The sequence below is a fragment of the Aptenodytes patagonicus genome, chromosome 1, assembly GCF_965638725.1.
Source record: "Aptenodytes patagonicus chromosome 1, bAptPat1.pri.cur, whole genome shotgun sequence".
Lineage (NCBI taxonomy): Eukaryota > Metazoa > Chordata > Aves > Sphenisciformes > Spheniscidae > Aptenodytes > Aptenodytes patagonicus.
The window spans coordinates 58,892,229-58,917,731 of record NC_134949.1 but is presented as its reverse complement, the minus strand read 5'-3'; the positions used below and the strand labels follow the sequence as shown (position 1 = coordinate 58,917,731).

At 52.6% G+C, this 25,503-nt stretch overlaps 1 long non-coding RNA gene across 2 annotated transcripts in view; it reads right to left on the bottom strand.

The window, feature by feature from the left end:
- The window catches only part of LOC143160487 (uncharacterized), a 51,078-nt gene extending 28,140 nt beyond the window's left edge, over positions 1 to 22,938 (bottom strand). The window contains exons 1-3 of one of the 2 annotated variants that reach the window (XR_012995390.1): positions 22,468 to 22,938; positions 6,701 to 6,780; positions 5,318 to 5,498 (exon numbers count right to left, since the gene is read on the bottom strand). This is a non-coding gene — a long non-coding RNA (uncharacterized LOC143160487). The remainder of the gene's footprint in view (positions 1 to 5,317; positions 5,499 to 6,700; positions 6,781 to 22,467) is intronic. The other variant, XR_012995389.1, reaches the window with a different exon arrangement.
- Positions 22,939 to 25,503: the final 2,565 nt, after the last annotated feature.

Below are 25,503 nucleotides of genomic sequence, written 5' to 3'. Positions count from 1 at the left end.
CTTTCAACTGAATCAGCCCCAAGACATGAAACACAATGGGAAATGCTGGGGAACTCAAATAAGTAGCCCCATTACGTGAGCGTTTTTCTCTTTGTGCCGGGCTGGTTATCAATAGCTCTCACCATGCTGGCTGGCTTTAAAGGGCATGGGAGTTCAGATCAGGGCACAGCCTGATGGCCCTGATATGCCACTGACTTTCAAGCCACGTGGCCCATTGGTCCTACAACAGGGGGACAGGGAGGAAGCTCAGGATGGGCAAGAAGCACCCCCAGGTTTGTGTCACAGGTACACCACAGTGAACACATGACCGGCTGTGGGTACATGTTCACCTGCAAGCCTGTCTGCAAACCAACACTGGCATTCTAGCTTCTGGCAATCTTCTGCAAACTGCCACACTCCCATCAAAAATGACACTCAGAACATCTGTATGAAATCCACGTACCCTATGACAGACCTGGCATGGCTACCTTACCTGACGGATAGGTACTCAAGTATATTTCGTAAAAGAGGAAGAGAAACTTCCATAAATCCCTCTTATTAATTGCTGCTATTCAGTTCTTATGGGACATGTTGATGGGGCAATTGTAGAGAAAATTCTGCCTCATGTAGCGTGTTGAATTAATTCCTGCAGACACTGCCTTTGTGAAGTAATGTGGCCATAAGTATTTCTGGGGAGCAGTCTAAAGACAACTCTGTGGCTCCCTCTAAGACCTCACCAACATCCCTCCAGTACAGAGCAAGGCAATTCCCAGCAGTGCTGGGCGGCACACTCACTTCCTCTGGCTCCACAGGACCAGGAGGACAGAGGACATGGGGAGGGGTTTCTCAGCCATGCTTCCTCCTCCATATCGGGAGCAGAGGAACATGCACAGGAGAAGACAGCTCAGAGCAGGAAAAGGGAATCTCAGGCTGGTTATTCCCTGGGTTAAGGAGGTGGATGGGAGATGAGCAGTCCCCTGTGCAGAGCTTGTCCTCCTGCCACAGCTTTTCAGACCACATCCATGCCCAGTACAAATATGGTCAGGTCAAACTCTAGCCTGTATTATCTATACAACAGACTTCCACACCACATTGCCACCACAGAGACATGCTGCTTTCTTCCTTCTACCCGTCTCTTCTTTTTCTTCTTCTGCCCTTTTTCTCCCAGTTCTTCCCTCCTTCTTAGTGTCTCCATCCCCTCCATACCCCTATATGCCTTGCAATTCCCTTTCCCTCCGCGACACCTCCCTCCACTGCCTGCAGGTCTCCACCTCTGAGAAATGAGGCAGGGCTCACACCTGATGAAGCACAGCAGGGATGAGACAGGGAAGAAGCGCAGGGGAGGAAGAGGTCTTCTTCATCCCCCAAGTTAGCACAACCCGACTCTCCAGCCTGCGACCTGACCCCACACACCAAGCACAACCCCACTGCAGGTGCCTGCTTGGGCTGGGATGAAGCAGCATGGACACCCACACAGATGCTGTGCTACCACACGCAGGCCAAGCTGGGCAGGTAGGTAGCACGAATCCCATCCAGCTGCTCTTCTAGCAAGTCTCCTCATGCGCACGAGTCACACATGCATGTGCATCTCCAGGCTGTCCTTTGCCGCTCATCAGTGCCTGTGCAGAGGGTACAGGGGGAAGGTGAAGTGATGGGGGCTGGGGATGGCCGGCTGCCAGTCATGGCCTGTACCAGGGTCCCCTTTGCTCCCCTGACACACACACAGACACGCGGCGTGGCTGCTCGGGGAGGCCCAGCCAAGAAACCTGCCCTCCGCCGCTGAATCCCCACTCTGTTTCCCAAGTGACAAGCCACAAACTCCCTTTCTCTTCCCAAACAAACAGAGGCTTGAGTGAATCACTGCCTCGGCCCTGGCACACAGCACCCTGGTCATTACGGATTCTCCTCCAGCCTCCAGCCCCCCGCGAAGGTCAGCACGCAGCCGTGCCAGCAGAGAGTCTGCTGGCTGCACCTCCCTTTCCCCACAGCATCCCTCTGTGCAGCCTGAAGCATCATGCAAATGGTAAGCATGCCTTCACATCCCCCTTCCCCATCCTCCTCCTCTCCCCCAGTGTTTGTGGCTACAGCCTGCCCCACATAAAGGTAGGGGAAACTGAAGCACAGCATGGTGACCGGTGAGAGACCTCGCTGGTATTAGGATTCAGGAGTCCTTAGCAACAAGGTTTTGTAGGCAGTGTCATCTCTTGGCTTCACACACCCCCCAAAAGCTCATCTTGCTGGGCTTTAAAGTAAAGCTGGCTTCAGACTGCAAAACCTGGTCAGCAAATGCTCCTCCTTATCACCAGAGACTTGTATACGTCCACACACAAGCACGAGGCGAACCACCCCTCACCACCTTCCTGCCCTTTTTGCTCCCTCAACACCACAAGCACCTGAGTGACAGATCTGGAAAAAGTCCCTGCAGAGTAATAGTAAGGGTCTGCGCTTGTACTCTGTCCCAAGTGAGCACCTGCCTCCGATGGCGCTGTCTTGGCTCCCGCCCATGGTGCAACCCCATTTTCTGCCAACATGATGCTGTGAGGAACGACAACGTGTCTCCCGGTCCCCATGCACTGACCACGGGGCTGTGGGGTGGTCAGGACTGGAGAGCAACATCCTCCTGCTGAGACGACGCTTCCCTCCCCTTCCTCTTCGGCACGATGCATGCCCTCCTCCCAGCTGGTGTCATCCTCTCGTCCCCGTGCACACATTCTCCAGAGCAGCAGGCAGCATGCGAGACACTGCTCAAAAGCCCTTGGGGAGAGCCAGGCAGAGATGTGGCCACCAGCCAGAGGACATACTTGTCTCTCTAGGATCTCCCTGGACCTGGGGTGGTGCTAGGAGAGATGGAGCTACAGAGAGCTGGGTTTCTGCCTTGCCGTGCATCACTTCTCAAGGCACCCAGGAGAGAAGGGCTGTTGTAACTCCTGAAAGGGGAGGGCAGCTGCCTGGTGTGGGACATGGCTTGCTCCCTGCTAAGACCGTAATTCAACCCTCTTTCAAACTGGCTTGCCTGACAGGAGGGACTGAACCAGGCTGGCTGCAGCGTGCAATTGCATCTGTCAAATTAGCCAGAGCGCACACGATCCGGAGTGCATGCCAGATGTGGAAGGACAAACAACACTCGAGCCAGCATCAAGCTAGAGTGGTAGAGAGATAATACCCAATGCAATGTAAACCTTGCCAGTACAGAGTTAAGCCAACATTGTTTTCTAAACAAATCTGAAGCAGCAGAGTGAGTTCATACTGGATCAGCATTTTCTACCATGTAGCCGCAGCAGTTTTGACCCAGTACCAAGCTCCCTAGAGCTGGATTTATTGTCTTGTCCACCCTGAGTCAGTGCCAAAGCCATGTCCTGAGAGGGCTGAGGAATTTAACCAATGCCAAATGGCTTCAGAGGCTCCATCCAGGAGGAGCTTGCTTTCTGCAAACTCCCCAATAACAAAACCGAGTGCGACTGCATGGTCACGCTCCCTGTGGGGCCCCGGCCAAGAGGAAGAGTGACACATCAACAATGCTACAGTCACCCCGTCACCCGCAACACATACACACACGCACACTGAAGGGTGTGAACCACAGGGGAAAAGATCACTTCACAGTATTGTCAGCTGGCAGCAGAATCCAGAAACGATCCCACCAGTGAACATCAGCCCTTCCCGAGGCTGCCCAAAGCTGCTCCTGACCAGCACAGCGTGCACCGAGGGGTCACGAGGGATGGGAAGTGCTGGAGAGGGAGTGAGGACGGGGTGCTGCTGAAAGAGGGAAAAGCAGGGCTCAGGGATAACCCAAAAGAGGAAGAAAAACAGCTGGCGCCACCAGACAGAAGTTGAAGGGAACGGTTTGGGTGGAGGGGGAGGTGTCAGGGTGGCTGGAGAGGGGGACACCGGGGAGGGCTGACAGGAGGGTCATGCAGTGGCAGCAGGGAGATGCACTGGAAGATGCACCCTGCTTGTTGGCATCACCAGCAGGTGGGACCTGGGCAGGAGGGGAGCAACCCATCACCTCCTTCAGGGGACACCACACCAGCACCACTGCCAGGGCTGTGCTGCAGCATGGGCCCTGCCGGCCCCTTCCCCTTGGAGAAATGTGGCAGCCCCAAAATCTGACTCAGAAAACCACAGCATCTGCCAGAGTCTGTGCAGAGCCTGAAACCACAGCCTGGCAGGTGTGAACCCCCAAACCTCCCCTCCAAAATCCACTCCCCAGAGGATGCCCTCTGCCCACTGCCTTGCCAGCAGCTCGTTGCTTTAGGGTCTTATTCTGGGGAAAGGCACCTCCAGGGACATCTGTGCTCCTCGAGAGCCAGCAGCATGGCTGGGCCTGCCCAGGCAATGGGAGAAACAGCTGCTCCCTGCTCCCCTTCCATCCCCGCACCGCAGCAGCTCCAGCAGCACAGAGACATTGCATGGAAATAGTGCAGCTGATCTTCCTGCCTTCCCCGCAGAGGAGCTGGGGAAAGGGGCACCAAGGGCAGCCCCAGGTGGCGGGAGGCCCTTTCAGGTGCTCCCAAGAGCTTTGCGCCCCAAAATGGGTCAGGCTCGGCACAGGGCCCCTTCTCTGCCTGTGCAGGGCACACAGTGTTCCCAGCTTATGAAACACGGTCTCTGGCAGGAAAACATCCCTTCCAGCTGGGCAGGAGCACCAGAGGACAGCAGATAAGCAGTGACAGAGCATGCCCATCACCCCAAAAGCTGTGCCAGGCTGGGCTGGGTATTCAGAGGAGGTGCCTGGCTAGGAATGGAGGCCAGCGCCCTCCGTGGGGAATCGGGATACCCAAAATATCCGTGAGATGAGGAGGGAGGAGGAACTCCCCCTGCATGCCCCACTCCCGGTAGTGTGATGCCCACTCCTGCTCTGCTGCAAGCTGCATCCCCAAGGGGACCCAGGCCAGGGTCACGGAGCTCAGCCATGCTGCTGACCAAACCAGCCTGCTGCTCCACTGCAGCAGCGTCAACCTGGCTTTCCCTTCTCCCGAGAAACAGGGGATGGGGGCAAAAATGCCATAGGGAGAAGAGCAGACAGGCGTGTGCCAAGGGAGGGATGGGAAAGGAGGGGAACGCACTCGGGACTGCGTGCAGGGGACCCGCAGTGCTTCCCCCTGCTGCTCTGCAAACAACCCCTCCCTGCACACGCATGCAGAGCTGCAAGGAAAGGGGGTCGGAGGGGAGGGAGCAGCTCTCCATTATGGGGGGGGAGGGCTGATGAAAGCCTAGATTTTGTTCACAGCATAGCAGAAACCCCTGCCTTTCCCCTCCCTCGCACCTCTGGGGAACAAGCAACGAGAGGGAGGGAGGGATGGAGAGAGGCACACAGACACAGGTGCCAAGGTTGGCTTACCTCACGGTGCCTGTGCTGGAGGTGCCCGGGTGCGCCGGAGGTAAATCCAGGGCTCTGCTCTCCTCGGCGAGTGCTGGGAAAGGCCTCTCTTCAGTCACATCAAGGAGTGGCCTGTGAATAGGTGCTCCAGCTCACTGCTGGATTGAAGCTGCCATGGATTCATTGCGAACGACTTCGCCTTCTGTGAGGAGAGGAGGAAAGGGGAGGGAAAAAAAAAAAAGGAAAAAAAACCACCAGCTTAAGACTTGGAGGGGAGATTCACTTCTTTCTTAGGTTTCCAATGGCAACTGAATATACCACAGATGAAGATCCAGAGTGTGTGTGTGAATGTGGGGGGGGCGGGGAGGGAGGGAGGGAGGGACGGAGAGATGCACAGCTGCTGAGTCCACAGGCAGTGTGGGGTGTGAGCTAGCCAGGGCATATCAGTGATTATGGGAACAGACAACTGGACACAGGCAGCAGAGCAGACAGACAGACGGATGGAAAGAGATTTAAAGGATGGAAAGAGGATGGCCTGTACCCTAAGAGCCTTGCTGTCCCGCTGCATACAAAAAGGAGACAGCACCTGGCCCAGTGCAGGGCAAGGTGCTGACAGAGCCGCGCCAGGAGAAGGTGAAGTGTGCCTACACACACAGCCGCACGCACGCAGACACACCGCCTCCCAGCCCTGCTCACATCACCCGGGCACACCCCCCTGCGAGCACGCTATTCACACTCAGGCTGCTACACACATGCTGTACACACACATACACACACACACACTCTCTCTCTCTCTCTCACCGGCCTTTTCATACCCCCACGCACCACCCTGCACACATCCCCTAAAAATTCAGAGTCCCTCCAAAGGGTGAGGTGCTTCCCTTCTTCACATACATCCTGTACCTGCAAGGTTGCACAGCTGTATTAACATGCATATGCGATATTTCAGACAACCATCACACAACCACATCAACTCCACCCAGCCTGTTCCACCATTCATATGAGTACACAGCAAAAACATTTATATACAGCACAGCGAATATTGACCACTGCACAAATGCATGCTGAATATCTAAATATATCTACCACACACAAACTCCTGACCACTTATACATAACTGTCACTGCACAAATGCACATCATTTAATAAGCCCACCTCCCTAACAAAGACCAGAAAAAGTGCCATGTACACACACACACACACAAACATCTTTATCAGTGCAAAAAGCACACCAGCATATCACAACACACACATCTATAAGAAAACAAAAGCACATAAAACATCCTCAAGCGCTTAGGAACATAAGCCAAGCAAGCACCACAGGCTGCATATCACACACAAATATACTATGCTTACGAATTGCCTGCAGCATACAAACTGGTCGCATCAGATACTGTTACCTACCTAACTCAGCCCACACAGTGGCATACCATCCTTCTGGATCCTAAACGTTAGCCCCAGCACCGTCAAACACCAGCCATATTCTGTCACATGGAAAACACAAATACTCATCAACATCCAACACAGGCAGACAAACACAAACTACACATGAAACGCAGACAGCCAGCATCACTCACCCAAAAAAATGACATTCTTGAAAGTTATGAAGCTGGAACTCACTTTGGAGACAGCTGTATTATTCTGTGCACCTGCATGGGTGCACGTGTGCACACACACATACCACTGCCACACCAACTCTGCTTAAACTGCCTCCATCTCTGAGATCTTCCCTTTTTTTGCACTTTCTCTAGTTCTGCCCATTCTCCAATCTCCCAGCAAAGCCCATGTATCTGTCCGCTGACACGTGTTGCAGCTCCTGGGGGCAAAATCTCTGGAGCAGAAAGCCTGTAAAAGCATCCACACTCATCCCTTCTCCTTTCCGCCTTTCTTCTGCTGTTAGATGTGTGCAATTTGTATGCAAAGAAGAGTACAAGGTCCCACCAGCCCCGAGTGCTCTGAAATTGGCTGATAGTGGCATCAGGGGACATGACTGCAAAACCTAAGCGTGGTGAAGAAGTACATAAACCCTTATGGGAAGCAGAGATTTGGCCAGGAAGGCGCCAGCCTCCCCCAGGACCCAGGAGAGACAAGGAGATGCACGAGATGGGTAAGAAGGGGCGAGGGAAGGAGGGGAGATCAGCCTGGCACCAGGGACAGCACGGCGAGTGCTCTGCCAGGCTTGTTTAACAAGCTCGGTAGTGTCACAGAGTGATCCTGTGAGCGGATGGCGGGGAGCGATCAGGGTTCGGCATCAGGGCAAGCGTGTGTACCTGCGTGCCCCTGGGAAACAGGAGAGGAACGGAAAAGCATGAGGTTTTGGCGGGGAAAAAGCAGCTGGGTGCGGGTGCAACTGCAGGCATGTGGTGCAGGGGTCCGTGGCTGACTGGGGATCACTGGAGCAGTGGGTGCTAGCACAGGTACAAAATGAAGAGCCCATACACACGAAGGGGCAGGCATAGGGGTGCCTTGGACACAGGCAATGCAGGGGTTGCAGTCGGGTCTAGCCCCAGCCAGACTCACAGGCCTTCCCAGCCCTTCTCTGGACAACTCCTGAGCAAGTGGATTATCCCACATTATCCTGACTCCTAGAGAAGTCAGGAAAAGAGGAAGAAGTCCCACAAGCTCTTGTCATGTGCTATTGGACGGACATGGGCTCCAAGCACGTACAGACACACCTCAGTGTAAGTCACCGAAGCATACATTGCAATTACCTCTTCCAGGAACTCCCTGCCCTCTCACACATAGTGTGCCCCAGCACCCTGCTTCCACGGCTCTTCACCAAACACCCCCAGCCCCCTTCCCAGCGCATGCAAGCACACCTTCCCCACCGTTACTCAGGCATACAAACTCTCCGCTCCCCAAAGCCAACTACTTCACACCTTCCCCCAGAGTGCTCCCACCTTCTCACGCCCACACCACACGCATGTTCGTGCGGCAGCACAAGAGGAGCCAGAAGAAACATGTGGGGAAGCCCCCGCCACCATCTCAACCCCCCCAAACCACCCCCTCTTCCCCTCTACCTCCACCACCGCCACCACTCACTTTTCAGAAGTGCTTTGAAGGAGTAAAAGTTTCCTCTCTCTCAGCTAAACTTGGCCCATGCACCCAGGCAATTTCAGCTTGCTAGGAGTGTCTGTTCCTCAGCACTATGTTCAATTGTACCTGCATGCCTCTTCCCACAAACATCCATTGTGCATTACAGGAGATGAATAATGCAGGCTGAAAGAGGACAAGTGAGAGAGCCCTTTGGGCCTCAGCAAGGCACGTGTACAGAGCAGAGTGGAGATGGAGCTGCCTCATTCAGTCAAAGCTAACAGATGCTGCTCAACATGGAAAAGCCACCACGGCCTGAAGTGCTACTTGGGTTAGAGTACGGTCATGAGGGCAATTTAAAGAGGCTTTTGGACTCAGGATTTCTAATAGGTGCTGAGAAGTAACGCAGAGGTGTCATGTGTGGGTAGGCAAGGAGGATCTTCATCTCCAAGATACTTAGCACTGAGCTAAGCAGCTGAAGAGAGCCACTAGTGGAAAATGGAACCATCATCCTAAACTGACCTTCAAACCATCTGCTTCTGTGCTTCAGGGGCATGGAAGAAGCACCACAACTGGCTAAACAAAGGACAAGGGAGAGTGAAAGCAAGGCAAACAGGAGCCAAGGGAGATGCGTATGTGCATTTGCACGTGTACATCTGTGTGGTGTTCATCTTGTCCATCTCAAGGGGATGCGTTTGGCCTCCCCTTCATGTGCCTGTTTTGTGCTGGCAAGCAAAGAGACCTGGAAGACACAAAAACACGTGTCTCAGTGTTGCCATGAGTGAGTCCCTCTGCGTGGGATAATGCTGAGAGGGGGCAACATGGACAACATGGTGTCATGTGTGCACGCGGGTGTGCAGGAATGTGTGGCCTCTGGTGAGCAGCTGTGTGTCAGTGTTGTGCATGTGCTTGCTGTGGGCAGTGGACTCCAGGTATCGATGCATGGAACGTCTACATGTACGTGTGTGCATCCAAGTGCTGTACTATAGGGTGAACAGTGCGTATGTGTGCAAATCTGTTCTTTGCTGAAAACATTGGTGCATTTGTGAGGTGTCATAGGGAGCAATGCGTCCTCTGTGGGTTGTGGTGTGTGTGTGTGGCAGCATTCATGCCTCCGTGTGACACCAGTGTGTTACTGCACACCTGCAGAGTGAGCATCCTTGTGAAAGCAATGCTATGAGTACAGCACAAAACTATGGTAAGTGTGCACGTGCCGTGTGCACCCCTGGGTGAGTACAGGTTTGCAGGGACGGGATTCCCCTCTGGGTGGAACAGTCGTCTGGCTCCTGCACTGCCTCTCCTCCTGGTCTCTGTTTTTCCTTTCTTGCCTTCCCTCAGTTCCCCTCGCTCACTGGCAGCAGCGTACTCTGCCCTGGGAACCAACTCCCACACACCAACACACAGCAAGAGAACTCCTTTCCTTGCAGTTCCCTGGTATCTTCCCGTACCAAGAGCCAGAAAGTGAAGAAAAACCTCACTGGGCAACCTGAACTGGACCTATTCCAGTAAGGAAGCTCAAGGTAACAGAGTGAGGAGACAGCGGTCCCTATAGCCGGGAATATAGAGAGGCTCCTGCAGCTACAGTGATACCTGTTTGACTTTCAATTCCCCAGACAGAATCACCCACAGCTAGGTTTGGTGTAAGAAACCTTTCACACAAATTGCAGTGAGCACAGCTCAAACTCACGCCTCTGGAGCCAAAGCAGAGTCTTAGCTGCTCTGTCATTGCTCCCACATCAGAAGGCTAAACCTTCAGCCAGATCCCACATGTACTGAGTAACCCCCAGGCTAGGATCCAAAGCATGGAGCCTGCCCACTCGGAGCACCTCCTGGGGCAGTTGGACTTGAACAAGAAGAAAACCCCAAAGCCATTTCTTTATCCCTTTAACCAATTCTGCAGATCACTACCTTCCTCCCAAACACCCTACCCTGAGCTCTACGTGTTTGTTCTGGGGCTGATCTAAATTACTCAACTCCCCAAACTGAAATGCAAACAACTAGCCTCCATTTCAGGCTTTGCTTTTGCCCTATATCCCAGTCCGCACCTATTCCCTCTGGAGGACGAAACTAGCACACAGGAACCAGATGTGGAAATATGCACACCTTCCCTAGAAGGCTTCATGGGCTCCCAGCAAGACCCAGTTTCATCCAGGCCCAGGATCTCACAGTTTTGCCTTGAAAATGAAGCCTAACACTTAAGCTTCATCTCTTTTGCCTTGACTGCAGTCCCCAAACATCACCCAACCCTATACATTGAAAGCCTAGCCTCTAAGCTCAATTTTGCCCCCTTTAATTTGTACCCAGGTTTCTTCTGAACAGAGACCCAGCCTTTCACCTTGTTGCTCACCGGCAAGGCATATTTATATCTTTACACATAAGAGTGCTCAGTGCCAGATCCCTTCCCCAACGTTCTCCCCACACCATACAACAAGACAGGCTGGGAAAGTCCGTCTCTCTGATCCGCTGGGTAGCCACAGCCATGACCCCACGATACAGGTCTCCAGGAGCCAGGCCAGGTTCTTCCCAGTTTTTTTTCCCCAGAGAGGAGCCCTACTCACAGCTAACATAGTTTGGGTGACCTTTTCACTGCTGGCAATCACGACCGAGAAAAATAGTACTTTGTGTTAATATTTAAACGCCCACTACAAAAAGCACGGGGCCAGCCTCAGCGCCTATTTGGGGCTCCCCCTGTGCAGCACCACCAGCATCACTACTCCACTTGCCCCAACTCTTCCCTCACCTCGGGGTCTCTCCCCCTAGCCCTGCACCCTTCTCTTCCCTCCTCGGCTTCACAAGCAGCTCCTGCCAATGCCTTTCCTGTGTCCTGCCTGTCCTTGCCAGCTTTCCCGGCTCCGCTGGGCGTGTGGAGAGCGAGCCCCTGATTACCATTCAAGCTGGATTCTCATTAGGCAGAAATGCCCCTCCAGGAGATCCATTAACAGTCCATAAGGTTAACTTAATCCAGCCAGTCTTGTGTGGTCTCTGCCCAAATTCCCTATTACATTAACAATCCTGAGCCTTAATTAGCATGTGAGGCAGAGGTGGCATTATTAATGGAGATAATACGGAGCATTAAGAATAAACAGGCCAGGCTGTCTCTCCCCCACCATGCATGCAAATCCTCTTCTGTGCGGAAATGGTGTGAGCTTCCCCCATGGGCAGCACACACTGAGGGGCTTGGGTGCCCCAGACCGAAAACAAACCCTGGGACGTGCAGCCAGGCTGGTGCAGGACAGCAGGGAGGAAACAGGATCCCAGAGAGACCCTTCATCTGCTCGGGAGAAGAAGGGCTGCTAATGAGAGGACGACAGTGTGGCAAGTCCTGTGAGGGAAATCCTTGCACTGAGGAGCAGCCATGTCCCTGTCTAATCCAGCCATCCCATCTTTCTGGGAGGCTTGGGAAAGCAAGGCCAAGATTGTGTGATTCTCCATTCCCTTGAACACTCGATTCACGCTGCCATATGTGTGCACATAGGATAACACAATAGGTGTATGCCCTTGAACACGATGTGCAAGGAGGGCTGTCTGCCTGATGGGTAACGGGCTGTAGTAGCTGGTTGCAGCCGGGAAAGATGCTCCTGACAAGCCTCCTTTCTGACCACAGAGCCCCAGTACACTGAGAACACGGTACAGGACAGAGAGGGTTCAGGTGAAGGAGGGAAGCAGTCACTGGTGGGATCAGAGAACAAATGGACTGGGGCTCCTGCTCGGCACAGATTCACTGTGTGGTGGGGAAGGGACGGGCCCCTCTTGGGACAGGCTGGTGGCTGGGTGCACAGGTAGCCGGTCAAATCAGCTTGGTCATCACAAGTGAACGGGCAGCTTGGTGCAGACCCTCTCCCACCCCAGGCAGAGCCAACCGCTCCCCGGGGAGCAGATGCCCCGGATGGTGCTGCCGGCAGCAGGGAGGCACTGGGGAAGCAAGGGCCACAAACTGGTCGGGGCTGCACAGTGTGCCAGCCAGGCTATGCGAGGAGAGTTCACGTATGGCCTGCTGCCCTTCTGTCATCCTGCAAGCCTGACACTTTCTTCTAAAACATGTACTTGCAAAAGCATAAGACAAAACAGGGGAGGAGGGAAGCAGAAGAAGCCAAGCCAAGGAAGCAGAGTCTAATGATAGCGCCTCTGGACTGCTAATTCACACCTCCAGCAGCACCCAGCAGGCTGGGGAGGGAGTGGGAACCTTGCCACGGGGACCTGTGACCGCAGGGAATGACATCCTGGCTTATTCCTGAGGCCTGACCCACGCTATTCCAGCTGTACATACCTACGTTGTGAACAGTGTGTCCCTCTAGGCTTTGCAGAGAGGCTTGCACTGGGGGCAATGATCCCTGAAGCACAGAGCGATATCCCCTGTGCCTTGTCCCTAAAGCACCTGGCCGGCGCTAAGTAGCCTTGCTTAGCAAAGAGCGGTGCTGCAGGCTGAGACTGCTCTCTCCCCGGGCAGCGTCAGGACTGTGCTCACCATCAGCCCAGCTGCCTTCACGTGCCCAGAGGCGCAGTGGGCAGCAGGCAATGATGGAGACCCTGAGCAGAGCCCAGCTCTCCCACTTTCCAGCACAGCAAGCTCCCACCCCCCTAGGCCCACCAGCCAACCCCTGCCAAATCCATTTGTCCAATCTTGCGCTTTCTACTAATCCTGTTGAGCCATTCTTTAAGTTGCTCTGAGGCAGAGATAGAAAATACAACCGATGCCTTAAGAAGCTTCCCCTGACCTTGCTCAATTCAAGATAAAGGGCTTTGATTTAAAAAATTACAGTGGGGGTCTGCCACTGATCCATCGCGTGGATTAAAGGAAAACAGAGACATAGGATGCAGTCAGTGTTAGGTGAGCAGACAGGGAAGGGAAGAAAGGTTACAGCCAGCACGGGGGAGGAGACAGAAGAACAGAAAGGACAGAAAGAGAGAGGGGAGGCAGAAAAAAATACCTTCTCCCTCTCCATCTCCACACTTTACTGGCAGAAAAGCTTTATACACACATGGTGTGATACAACATGTCCCACCACCTTCCCTGGTCTGTAAGGAAGAACAAGGCAGCTGCACTGTCCTGTGGTGTGACCAGGCTGGGAACAGGCTGCTGGGACTGGAGAAGAGCTCCTTGCCCCGTGACAGGCACCCAGTGGGGAGCAGAGACTGAAATCTCAAGGCATAAATGGCTGCTACAGAGATCTTGCCCCACTGTCTCTCCTGATGCTGTTCAGGCCTTTCTGCCTTCACCCCTTGCTCCTTCCTTCACACCAAACCTCTCCCCTCATCTCCTCCCCTTGCTGACAGTACTGTCCCTCACTCTCCCTGCTGCCTGACCTGGCCCATTTGACAGCATCTAAGCAGACTTTCCACCACTCACCTCAGTCCCCTACAGCCCTTAATTCAAAGGTTACTCAGAACAGTTTTCCTCTGTAAGAAATATCGTAAGGGCTAATGAGGGCACCTTCTTCTTTCCCTGTACCCTCCAATACCACAAGGTTGTTGCACCCCATCAGAGCCTTTTTCTTTCTGGCATGAGCCTGTTTCCTCCCTCTGAACCTATTCTGTTTGAAGACCACTCACAAGATGGCTGATGTTTCATTTTCATTCATCTTTTCTCCATCACCTGGCTGAGGGCCTCAGCTAGCCAGGAAATATGAGAAAATCTTAATTTCAGCAAGGGTTTTGTTGCTAAATCTCTCAATCTGCCGTAGAAGAGCCTAGTCCTGACCTGGGAGCTGACTTTTGGGTACCCCTTTCAAGTGGGTCAAGATGCCCTTGTGCTGTGCTTAGTTAGGTCTGAGAGCCTCCTCATAGGCAATCCATGTCCTCTTACCTCCTCCTCCCACTCTCCTCCACTGCCCATCACACCAGCAGAATATCCAAGCCATATTTTCCCAAGATCCTCGTGTCTACAGACTGTCCCACCATCAATCTGCTTATCTGAACATCCTTCAGTCAGAGCCCCAATCAGATCTCCATCACCTCTGGCATTTCAATTCCCTCACTCGCTCTGTATTGACCAGTCCCAACTCCTGCCTGTGCTGACCTCCACTGCCCACGCTCAGAGAAGCTAGCCCCACATCCTGAGGTCCACTTCAAAATTCCCCTTCCTATTTTTCAAGCCTCCTAGGATCCTGCCCAGTCCTGTCTTGATGGCCAAGGGCACCCTCAACGGGTTTCAGAGTTTTTGCCCAGCTTCTTCAGCTCCTCCTACACCATGCCACTGCAGCTGACACAAAAGTCTTCACCTGTGTGGGACCTGGCACAGCTCATCTCTGCGATGTCCCTTCCCACCTAGCAATGCCCCATGTCCTCCTGTCACTAAAAAGCTGCACTGTTGTAGCCAAGAAAGAGGCAGCTGATAGATGCAGAAAGATGAAAGGTGAAGGGCTACTGGAAAAGAGACAATAGAGGCCATAAAATGAGACAGGTCTATAAAACCACAGATGACACAGGAAGGGTAGAGGGGACATGTGTTAACTGTCTCTTCCCACCCAAGAATGAAGGGTTAGGAAATTAAACCAGCAAGTAACAGGTTCAAGATGAATGACAGGAGGTCTTGCATTGCACACTGCATGTTTACGCTGCAGAACTTCCTACCGTGAGATTTTGTGGATGCTAAAACTTTACCTGACTTCATAACTTGGCTGGACGAATTCAGGGAAGAAACAAATCCATAGTACAACAGATCTTCTAGCACAAGGTCCCTCAGCCACACATCACTGGAGGCTAAAAGAGTGTCAGAGGAAGTGTTCCTACACAGTTGTCCTGTCTTTATGCTCTTCCCTCTTTCAGCCACTGTTGGAGATACTGGACCGGAAGGATCTCAGACCTGGCTCAGTAGGGTCCTTCTTATATTCCTATGGCTTTCCATAGCCAGGCTGACCCCGAAGTCATGGGCAAATAGTAGCTATGAGTAACAAGATCATTTTGGTGCATTAGATCATATTGGAGATGGATGGACAAGGGAGCAAACAACAGAGCCCATTCCAAGCAGGATTCTTTTTCCCTCTGCCCTAAAACTGGAAGGAGGTCTGAGGTCATTTAAAGCAGTCATCCCAGTACAGATCCTTGCTGGGAATAACATCTGTGCTTGTTCAATGCCTTGTTCCAGATTTTTTAAGACCAAATCCCCTTTCCCCGTCAATAAACACAGAGCCCTTTCAGCAGACCATCTGTAACAGGGCCAACCCCCCTGAATTCCCTTCCATTTCCCTGACCTGTCTATCATACTATTCACAGCAGCCTCTCCACACTAATCCTTTTATTATGATCTGACTCAATTTTCCTGGCCTGTGACTGCAATGGGGGAAAAAAGGAGGGGTGTTAATCCTTCTGACCTTGTTGTCCCAATTCTGGAACACCTGTGACTAGGAATTCAGAGGAGGGAAGTCTGATCCTCCTGACCCCACTGTCCCCATGCCAAGCCATCTTTGCCTGGAAAGAGGGAACCACTTGCTTTGGTAGGTTCAGCCTGTACCCTCCTAGAAAGTTGTTGTGGCAAAGCCCCTTTTCACCTACAGGCACTTCCTACAGGATTGCTTCCTAGACTACCTCTCCAGCCAGAGAGGATGGAGAGATGGAGGGAATAATGTCCTCCACCTCCATCAGACTCCATTTACTCATTCCTCCTGTACTACCTCTCTGCTCCCTCAACAACAGTGTCTGCAGGTTCTCCCCAGCCGTGAGACAGGGAATCAATAAAAGGTGAAAGACAATCAAACATCTCTCAAAATCTTCCTGGCAATGCTGCATATGAAGAAGAGGCCTTGCAGATCACTCCACCTCCACCACTGGCCAAATCTAGCTTGTTCCCTCCACTCCTTTTCACCACCATGTGTTCCCTTGCTGCAAGCAGTTGCGCCTCCATAAACCTGCCAAACTATTTCATAGTCGGTCTGAGCACTCACACCAGGAAGCTTGCATGCATCCTCAGAGCCAGCCAAATATTCTCCTCTTTGCTCAGCCTCATCCCATACCTCTGACTTTGCCCATCTTTTGCCACCTTAAATAATCTCTTCCTTTCCTTGGTGTTTACAGTCCTCAAATACTTGTAAACTGTTATCATATCATCATTTAGCCAAGCTCTACATATTTAGTTCCTTTAATCTCTCCTCATAAATAAATCCCTCCAGCCCCTTCATCATTTTTGTTGCTCTTCTCTGAATTCCCTCCAATTTATCACCCTCCTTCAGCTAGCATAGCACCCAGGTATGAATACCAGGTTTTCCAGACTGGTCTCACTAAAGCCTTGGAAATAACATGAATCGGGCCTCCCTTGTGCTTCAAGGCTTGATGTTTCTGGATGTACTTGAGTACGCGGATGTCAGGAACGCTAACTCACTTCATACATGTGGCACCAGGTAATACAACTCAAGACTATCTCTTAAAGCACAGGACCTCTCCCCAGGGAGAGGAAGCAGATCCATGAGAGGTGGGGAGAAGAAGATACATGGACAGGTAGGATAATCGCTCTCTACAACTACCTGAAAGGAGGTTGTAGCGAGGTGGGTGTTGGTCTTTTCTCCGAAGTAACAAGCGATAGGACGAGAGGAAATGGCCTCAAGTTGCGCCAGGGGAGGTTTAGATTGGATGTAAGGAAAAATTTCTTTACTGAAAGAGTGGTGAAACATTGGAACAGGCTGCCCAGGGAAGTGGTGGAGTCCCCATCCCTGGAGGTATTTAAAAGACGAGTAGATGAGGCACTTAGGGACATGGTTTAGTGGACATGGTAGTGTTGGGTTGACGGTTGGACTCGATGATCTTAGAGGTCTTTTCCAACCTCAATGATTCTATGATTCTATGATTCTATGATGGGTGTCCTCCAGCTGAACATGGTGCACAACTACAAACACATACTTACACACCTCGAGAAGAGACATCAAGTCCAAGAGATGGAAAAGGTGCATACACACACACATACACGTGCTCACTCCACAAATAAACACACATACAATTACCTGCATCACACACAGGCACATATGCAAATGCGCACAGGAACACATATACATGGATAATACAGACGAAGCTGAGGAGGGAATGACATACATGCGCACACAGACTTTGTGCACGCACAGATGTAACCTGTGCATACAAGAGGATAGGACAGACAAAGCCTAGCAGAAAATGGTTCTCTCCCTGTCCACAAACATACATGTTCTCATGCATAAACCAAAGTTCCCAGAGGAAGGATAGCTCATGGAGTTCTCATAGTAACCTAAAAATACACAGGCAGCTCTGACCCATCTGGCCTACAGATTGAGCACATGAGCCATGGAAAGAATGAATACAAACATATGACACCTTGCCTTAAGGCAACTGGTAGCCTGTACACCATCCTGAGACACGGTCTGCACAGGTATAGTGCCTTCCATGGTGATTAGCTTATCACCCAAGCCATTCAGAAGTGAGGTGAGTGCTGAGGAGTATAGAGGGGAAGGAAGGGACTTCCCCACAGGCCAGTTGTGGCAGAGCTAGGGATCCCTCCTGCTACTTTGTGACCCCCTCCCCAAGTCATGTTACTGATGATCCTTCCTCCCAACAGTATTTGCTCCATCTCTCTGCTATCAGACTAACTGACACCCATAGGAGTCAAAAGCACACACAGTTTCTTGCAAACAGTCCTTCCCCTACAGCTGACCAAAACCAGATGGGTGTTAACCTTGTGTGGGGGTGTCTCTGTGTAGGGAAGAACATGGGTTCTTGGCCCCCAGACACATCTTCTCACCTCTGTGAAATTCATGTTGCACCATCAGCTCCCCAAAAGCATCGCCTGGAAAAAAATTCTACGCTAAAGGGCTGAAAAGCTGTAGATGCATTCCCCAGGGTGACTGCAGACAGGAAGGAACAGCCCCAGCACATCAGTTGGGTCAGCACAGGAGGATGGATGGGCCTTACCTTCCAACAGCAGGACAGATTCTCCTACAGGGTTTTGATCCCGTGCCTATCTCCGTGGCATCTGGTGCTACGCTATAAGGCACCATATAGCCACTGTGTCTACCCAAACCAGGGCTGCCTGGGAACCTTAAAGACTCCCTGCAAGAGGCAACATCTAGGGACCAAACCCATCAAGTCATTCACCTCAACCTGGCTCCTAATAGCTTGTTTCCCACCCCTTATAATGCCGTGGAAAGAGTGACAACTGCCCTTCCCTCCTTCTGTACCTCAGCTGGTCAGCTGGAACTGGGTTTCCTCTTGGCTTATGAGTGTTGAGCAAATGAGGTCATTTCTCTTCAGTGGCAGAAAATTATGGTCAGTCCTGTCCGTGAGGAAAGCGGTTCATCTCAGGCAATGTCTAGGTACCCCTGAGCTCCCAGGAAACCAAAGAACTGCTACAATCCCTTAATGAGGAGGTCAGGGAATGGCAAAGCAAGCCACAAAACTAACAACAGCTAGGGAGCACAGGAAAGCCAGGACACAAATACAGCTCTGCTAAAGTGAAGCTGTAACTGTTGCCAGACCATCTCGTCACTGAAGCAAATACAACAGCAGTCCCACAGTCATCGTCACCTCCAAAGTGCCACGCTTGACTCATCTGGGGCTTTAAATACAGCCTTCATCTGGTTCACAGCTGCAGGAAACCCATCCTGACCCAGCAGAGAGAAAGGGCTGGAGGTGGGTCACAGCCCTTTGGTCTGCTCCCTGAGCTTTGCACTCTCCCCTTCCAGACCAAAAAGAGGACTTCACCCCCCTCAGCGTGGGAGGTGGCTCCCGTGCGTTCAGCCTGCCTCCCTCCAGTGGCTCAACTCCACGTCTTCCTTCACCCCTCTTCCCACACGGAAAGGCATCAGGGGACACTGAGCTCTGCCCCTGCAGAATCCCAAAGAGAGCTCAAGCACCCACTGTAACTCAGCATCAGGACCAGCCTGGACAATCCCCACCAGCAGAACCTGCAATGCTACTGGGGAAGCTCCAGCTTTCCCCATACCTGCCGGCAGCCTGTGATCCCTCACTGTCCGGGACAGCTCTGCTCCTCCGTGGAGGAGAAAAGCAAAAGCTCCTCTGTTCCCAGAAAAGGGGATATTTTCCTGGAGCACATTTGCTCTGCTCGTGTCCTACTCTGATGCCTGGGCATGGGTGAGGGCTGCAAGAGTGTTTGGGGGACATCACATCCCTTTCCCAGAGCAGGGTGCCTCTCATCAGCTCACAAGAGTGTGAGGACAGAGGTGTTCCCTGCATGTCCTCTGCCCTCCCTCACACTAATAAAAGAAACAACTTAGCCCAGAGCCACACTTACAGGGGACCGAGGGAAAAACACAGTATTTGGGATGAGGGAGAGAGCAGCCGGGTCTCTCTCTCTCAGCAAATGTGCTGATATTTTCTGACACAGCTGCTGACAGCGCTGTGAGGTTTCAGCAGGCCCTGGTGTGACCACTAGCTTTTTTCCCAGGCGAGCAGTGCTCTCCACCACTCTTCAACAGGGTCAGATGAGGCAGCTGCACTCTGCCTGGAGCTGCATCTGGCTTCTGACATGACCCAGGTAGGAACAAGTATCACGGACATCATCACAGCTATGCTTCCCTCCCTCCTGCCTTGCCCCTCTGCCTGTGATTTTTACCTTTCTGATTTTAACTGCAAGCTGCCCCCCAGCAAAAACTACACCTCCATATGCCCCCCTTTGCCAAACACCCTCTCTACCCTCCAAGCAGCTTCTGCTCCACAGCTTAGCTTTGCACCGGCACAGCAGATCAGACAGCATATTCCCAAATACCCACTTTGCCTGGAGCTGGGTGAAGAGAGGGAAAGGCCACGTATCCACAGTTCTTCTCTTGGTGTCAGTTTTTGACAGGGGAAGAGCAATGAAGGCAGCTTGCTTCATACTGACAAATCTGCATGCTCGTGGGCTGGATGCCCTGAAAGCCGACCACCTCCCAAAGGAAAATAATGGGGTGAGGAGGGTGACAGGTGGGGAAGGGGCTGGGGGAGGGGAAAGGTTTCTAGGCTGGGGAAATCAGTGGGATTAAAGTGGCTGTTTCTCACCCCCAGCACCGCATCGGCACCCCTCCACTCCCTGCAGCTTCCTCACTGCTGCTGGTATGGTCTGCACAGAGGGGGGAGGTGAGAGGGGGGCTGTATTTAAATATATTAATAATGCATGCTCCATGCAAATGAAGCTTCCTTTGAATATTACATTAGTGATGTTGTCAGCCTGCGCTTCCCGGGACCCAGGAGTGATGGTGTGTGTGGGGACCGGGGTGGGGGGGTGGAGGATGCAGGTCACCAGAAATCCCCTCATAGCCCGGCACAGCCCCTTTTCTCCCCCTCCACCCCAGCTCCCCCACATCACACACACTCCTGCTCCCTCCCACCTCTTGGTGCATGACAAATTCCTTGGCTCGCAGTGTGCAATGCAGCCAGGCTCCCCAGTCCCCTAGGCCCCCTCCAGGAACATGGACCCCCGCCTCCTCCCCACTGCCTACATAATCTTTACCCCCCCTCCAATCTCAGCAATCCTCTCCCTGCTCCATAGCTTGGTTTATAGCTCCCTACCTCCAGGGTGGGGAGAAGGGTTGTGCTCTCCAGCCTTTAGGGGAAAAGGAGAGGGAGCAGCTCCTAAGTCTGGCCTGCACATGTGCACCCACTTTGTGTGCACACACCGGCCCCCAGCAGCAGACGCTTGCATGAGCCCAGAGTGGGTGCTAATGGACCGCAGGCAGTGCACGGCTGCAAGATGCACGCGCCCGCAGCGCACGAGCGATGCTCTCCTCCCCATCGCGACACCTCCTTCCCTGGGTGCTTGCAAGGATGTTTGCAAGCATATTGTTTGTGCACAGCCGCCCCCGCCTCCGCACACATACACACATGCAATACACACACGTGCGCTCACATGCATGCACGCAGAGGTAGGGGGGAGCCACACCAGCACACACACAAGAGGGCATTACGCACAGCAGCTCCCGAATATGCTGCCTGCTGCAGCATTAGCAGATTCACGCTGCCTTTCCCCAGCCAGATCCAAGCTCTGGAATGGGAACAGCAGCAGCTGTGCACTCCTGCCTGTCCTGGGATGAGAACAGGATGCGTCTGTTCATCTCTCTCCCCCACCCCCACGCCTCCTCCTTCCCCCTCCTCTTGCTCCCATTCATTCATTCAGCTTCTCCTCCCCCCATCCCATGCCCCAAAGCAGGAGGATCCTGATGCATAAAAATGTGGGCATGCTTTCTCTGGTGGAATAAATGGGCACACAGACACCCTGCAAGCAATGCATATACACGTACGTATGCATTCAAGTAGCTGTCCTGGGCCCCTACATAAATATCCAGCTCCCACCACCACCACATGCACACACACACACCCGACAGACACCACGCAATGACTTTTCTGCAGCCAGCCAGCCTCCCAGCAGAGCAGTGTAAAAGCAGAGCAGAGATTCACTCACTCCCCTACATCCAAACCAGGAGAATGTTCACACGCCAAACACACACACACACACACACACACACACACACACACCCCACACACACACACACACACACATCACTGTCTGCAAAGGCTCCCCGACAAAGTTTGCAGAGAGGCAGGGAGGCTGTGGGATGAGGCTGTCTCCTTTCTCCCTCCCATAACTGCAGGCAATATACGTATATGTCTGTGTATCTATATCTGCATATGTACTTGCATGTATGTGTGGGGGTATATACATATACCTATAGCTATACATATATATGTATAGACACACAAAGACACACACATATATATACGTACATATACATGCATCCCCTCCTCTTGCAAGGTCTGAATAGAAGCAGACCAGCCAAACCCAGCTGTGTGCAGCAAGCCCTGGACCTATTCAGCACCCCGATCCTAAGCGAGTGCACGCGCGCGCACACACACACACACACAGACTGAAAGGGAGACCTGTCTCCCAGCCTCTCTCGCTCCCATCACCCCATGTGGGCATTATCTCCCCCCCCCCGCCCCCGGCCACTTCCCCATTTCTCTTGCACTCACCCCTTGCCTTCATCCTCAGATCAGAGACATCCACCCCCCAGGGAGTGCATGGGCTGGAGGAGAAAGGCAATCCATCTATCCTGCCCTTCTCCCCCGCTCGGTCCTCCCCCTCCAACCTCAGCCGCTTCTCCAAGAGGCGACACAGACAACGAGGAGCCAACAACAGGCGAGGCAGCTGCACAAGGACTGCACACAAAAACGTGTCTCACACGCACACATACCTGCTTCTGGAGGGGCGATTGCTCCCAGTTTCCATACGGGGCATGACAGAGACGAAGTGGAGGCACAAATGACCCCTGTCTTCCAGCAACTTGCAGCCCTGCGGGTGTGTGTGTGGGGGGGTATCCCCCACCTTGTGTCACCCCTTGGAGCTGTGCTGTCCCCTGCCCCACAGCTGTCTCATTCCCGGCTGCACCTAGGCAGCGCTCCCAGCCACGCACACACACGATCACGACAGGCGGGGACGGAGCAGCAGTCCAGGGAGGGCACGCACAGCCGGAGGATTTGCTGCCTTCGCTGCATCCGCATCACTGGGGGAAGAAGGCAGAAAGGGCTCTATTGGCATTTAAAACGCGAGTGATTAATTCACCACAGGCTCGGCTGATAGGGCTCTGGGACCAGAGCCGGCATTGCTTCTCCCAGCTGGGAAGGCTGTGACAGGCAAAGGTCCCTCTCCCATGGAGCCAGCTCCGAGCTCTCCTTGCCTGTACAGCCACCGCTCCGGTACAGGCGGAAAGGGGTGGGCCTCCACCAGAGACATGAGCACGCATGCAACAGCTGCTGGGGAACTGCACGCCTCCGAAAACACACATGCACACGAGCAACAGCTGCTGGGGAGCTACATACACACACACAATTTCCTTACAACAGCTGCTGAAGAGCTACACACAACATGCAACAGCTTCCCAGGAACACACACAAGCACCAGCTGCTGGGGAATCACACACGCACACACGCACAGAGGCTACAGCTTCTCAGAATCAAGTCACCACATGAAAATATAACAGCTTCTAGGAACAACACAGGTACAAGCAAGAGCTCCCGAGGAGCTACATACACGCATGTATGCATGCAACAGCTATACGCCTACTGACACAGGTATGTGCAACAGCTGTGGGAAACTACACCTTGATACACGCCCCTGCAGTATTTGCTAAGAAAATCGACACATAAAAATGCAACAGGAGGTGGGGGAAACCTTTCATCCACACACAAACACACGCATGCGACTGCTCTGGAGAGACTGTCTTTCATACACCTCCTCAAATCACCACATAGAGATGCAACAGCTCCTCAGGAATCACCTGTAACCACACACCCTCACGTACATGCAACAGCTTACTGGAAGACCTTCCACCTCCCTATGCCCAAACCCACGCATGCCATCACTGATGGAGATGTTGCCTACAGTCAGAAACAAACATTCATGTGCACCAGGTGCTGGGGAGCCAGCCACAGCACAGCCCCCAAATATTGCACACAGGCAATAGCTGCTAGGAAACCACCTTACCAAACAGAGGGTGACTCTTAAGAAACTACTCCCCAGCCCCTTCACAGGAAGCACAGGCACACATGACAGCTGGACATAAATAATCCCTGCACAGACATGCAGACACACAGACCGCGACTGAAGGGACACGATGCATCCCTCTCACTCACCGCAGCTGTGGAGGTACTGCCTGTCTCACTCGGACACGCGCAGACATGCAACAGCTGCAAAGAAACTTGGGAACATAGGACATTGGATGGGAGCTGGCTTCCTGGGATGTGCAATCCAGTCTCCTGCTATTCCAGGCAACCACATCATATAATCTTGCTCAGAAATGTCTCAAGGTCCATCCTAGTGCTGTGAGACTATTTGCTCCCTGCTCGGAGGCTGTTCTGGCCCCTGGCTGCTCTGATGTTAGAAACCTGCCCCAACGCCTACATTTACTTATGACCAATTCACACCCACATGTTCCTGTGCCAGTTGACTCTGTCCTTCACATGGGCACACACAGAGGTTGCAACAACAAATTGTTCTGAAATGCTCTGAAACCTCCACTTGCAGCTGAACAGACACCATCTGCACCCCTGCCTCACACAAACATACACACACGCAACAGCTGGGTGAAGACATTTCCCTCAGCATAAAGATCAACATGCTTGCAACAGCTTGTAGGAAAATAGATACCTAACCCTGTCACCCGCAGCACTCACGTGCACACGGGTACAGACACAGAAACGCGTGTAACCTCTGATGGGAAACTGATGACTTTCTTCATGCAGTCCGAGAACAGTAGAGAAATTACTCTGCCACATACACCCCACTGCAAGCAGCACTATTATTAAATGTGTTATATTGTGATGTCCAGTTGCATCTAAAGAAGATCACCTGTGGCCCACCTCCCCAGCCTGCTAGTTATTGCTTAAGTACAGAACAATGTAATTACCCCATCTATCTCACACCTGCAGATCTATAGGGGGGTGGTGAGCTTCTTTGACCCCCCTGCACATTTTTCTCTCTGTTGGAAAAGAAATAACCTCACGCAAATCCAAACCCAGCAAGTACGGGACTGCCCCTAGCCTTCTCACATGCATACAACAGCCTCGGGGACAGGACACCAAACCCACACTGTACATGGCGGAGGGCAGGGGAACAAGTGCAAAGGACCCATCTACAAAACTAGCCCCAGGCATCACACACACCACTTAGATGGCACAAAGAAACAACTTGGTCCACCAGGTACAAACACACAAGGCCCTGTTGAAAATGACACATAGGAAGCTTGTATCTTCTTTTACTCCAAACCTGCAAACCCAAGTGGGAAAAAACACACACACACAGACGCGCACACACACTCCTCAGAGAGGCAAGAGGTGAGCAGCTCTGAGGACACCTCTGGATGTTCCCTGGACCATCCGTAGATGTCTGTTCCCAGTGGATTAAATGCCAAAGCTACTCACTCCACCTGGGATGAGAGGAGAAGGAAGTTTGTCTTGGCAACTACAGACTCTAGTTTCCTTGCCCTTATCACTTTGGGGGGTTATGACCATGGGTTTTTTCCTCCAAGCTCTTTTGGAGCTAAAAGCTAAAGGAACAGAGACTTGCTTCTATCTTGCTCTACCTCCTCCAAGGACAAACACTATCTAATCTTGGAGGGTGTTGAAGTAGGAGAAAAGGTTTCCAACTCCAAATTAATACAGGATTTGGTCCTGCTTTGGTCCTGTTCCTCCAGGATCATCTTGCAGTTTGTTTGGGATGAGTCTCCCAGAGG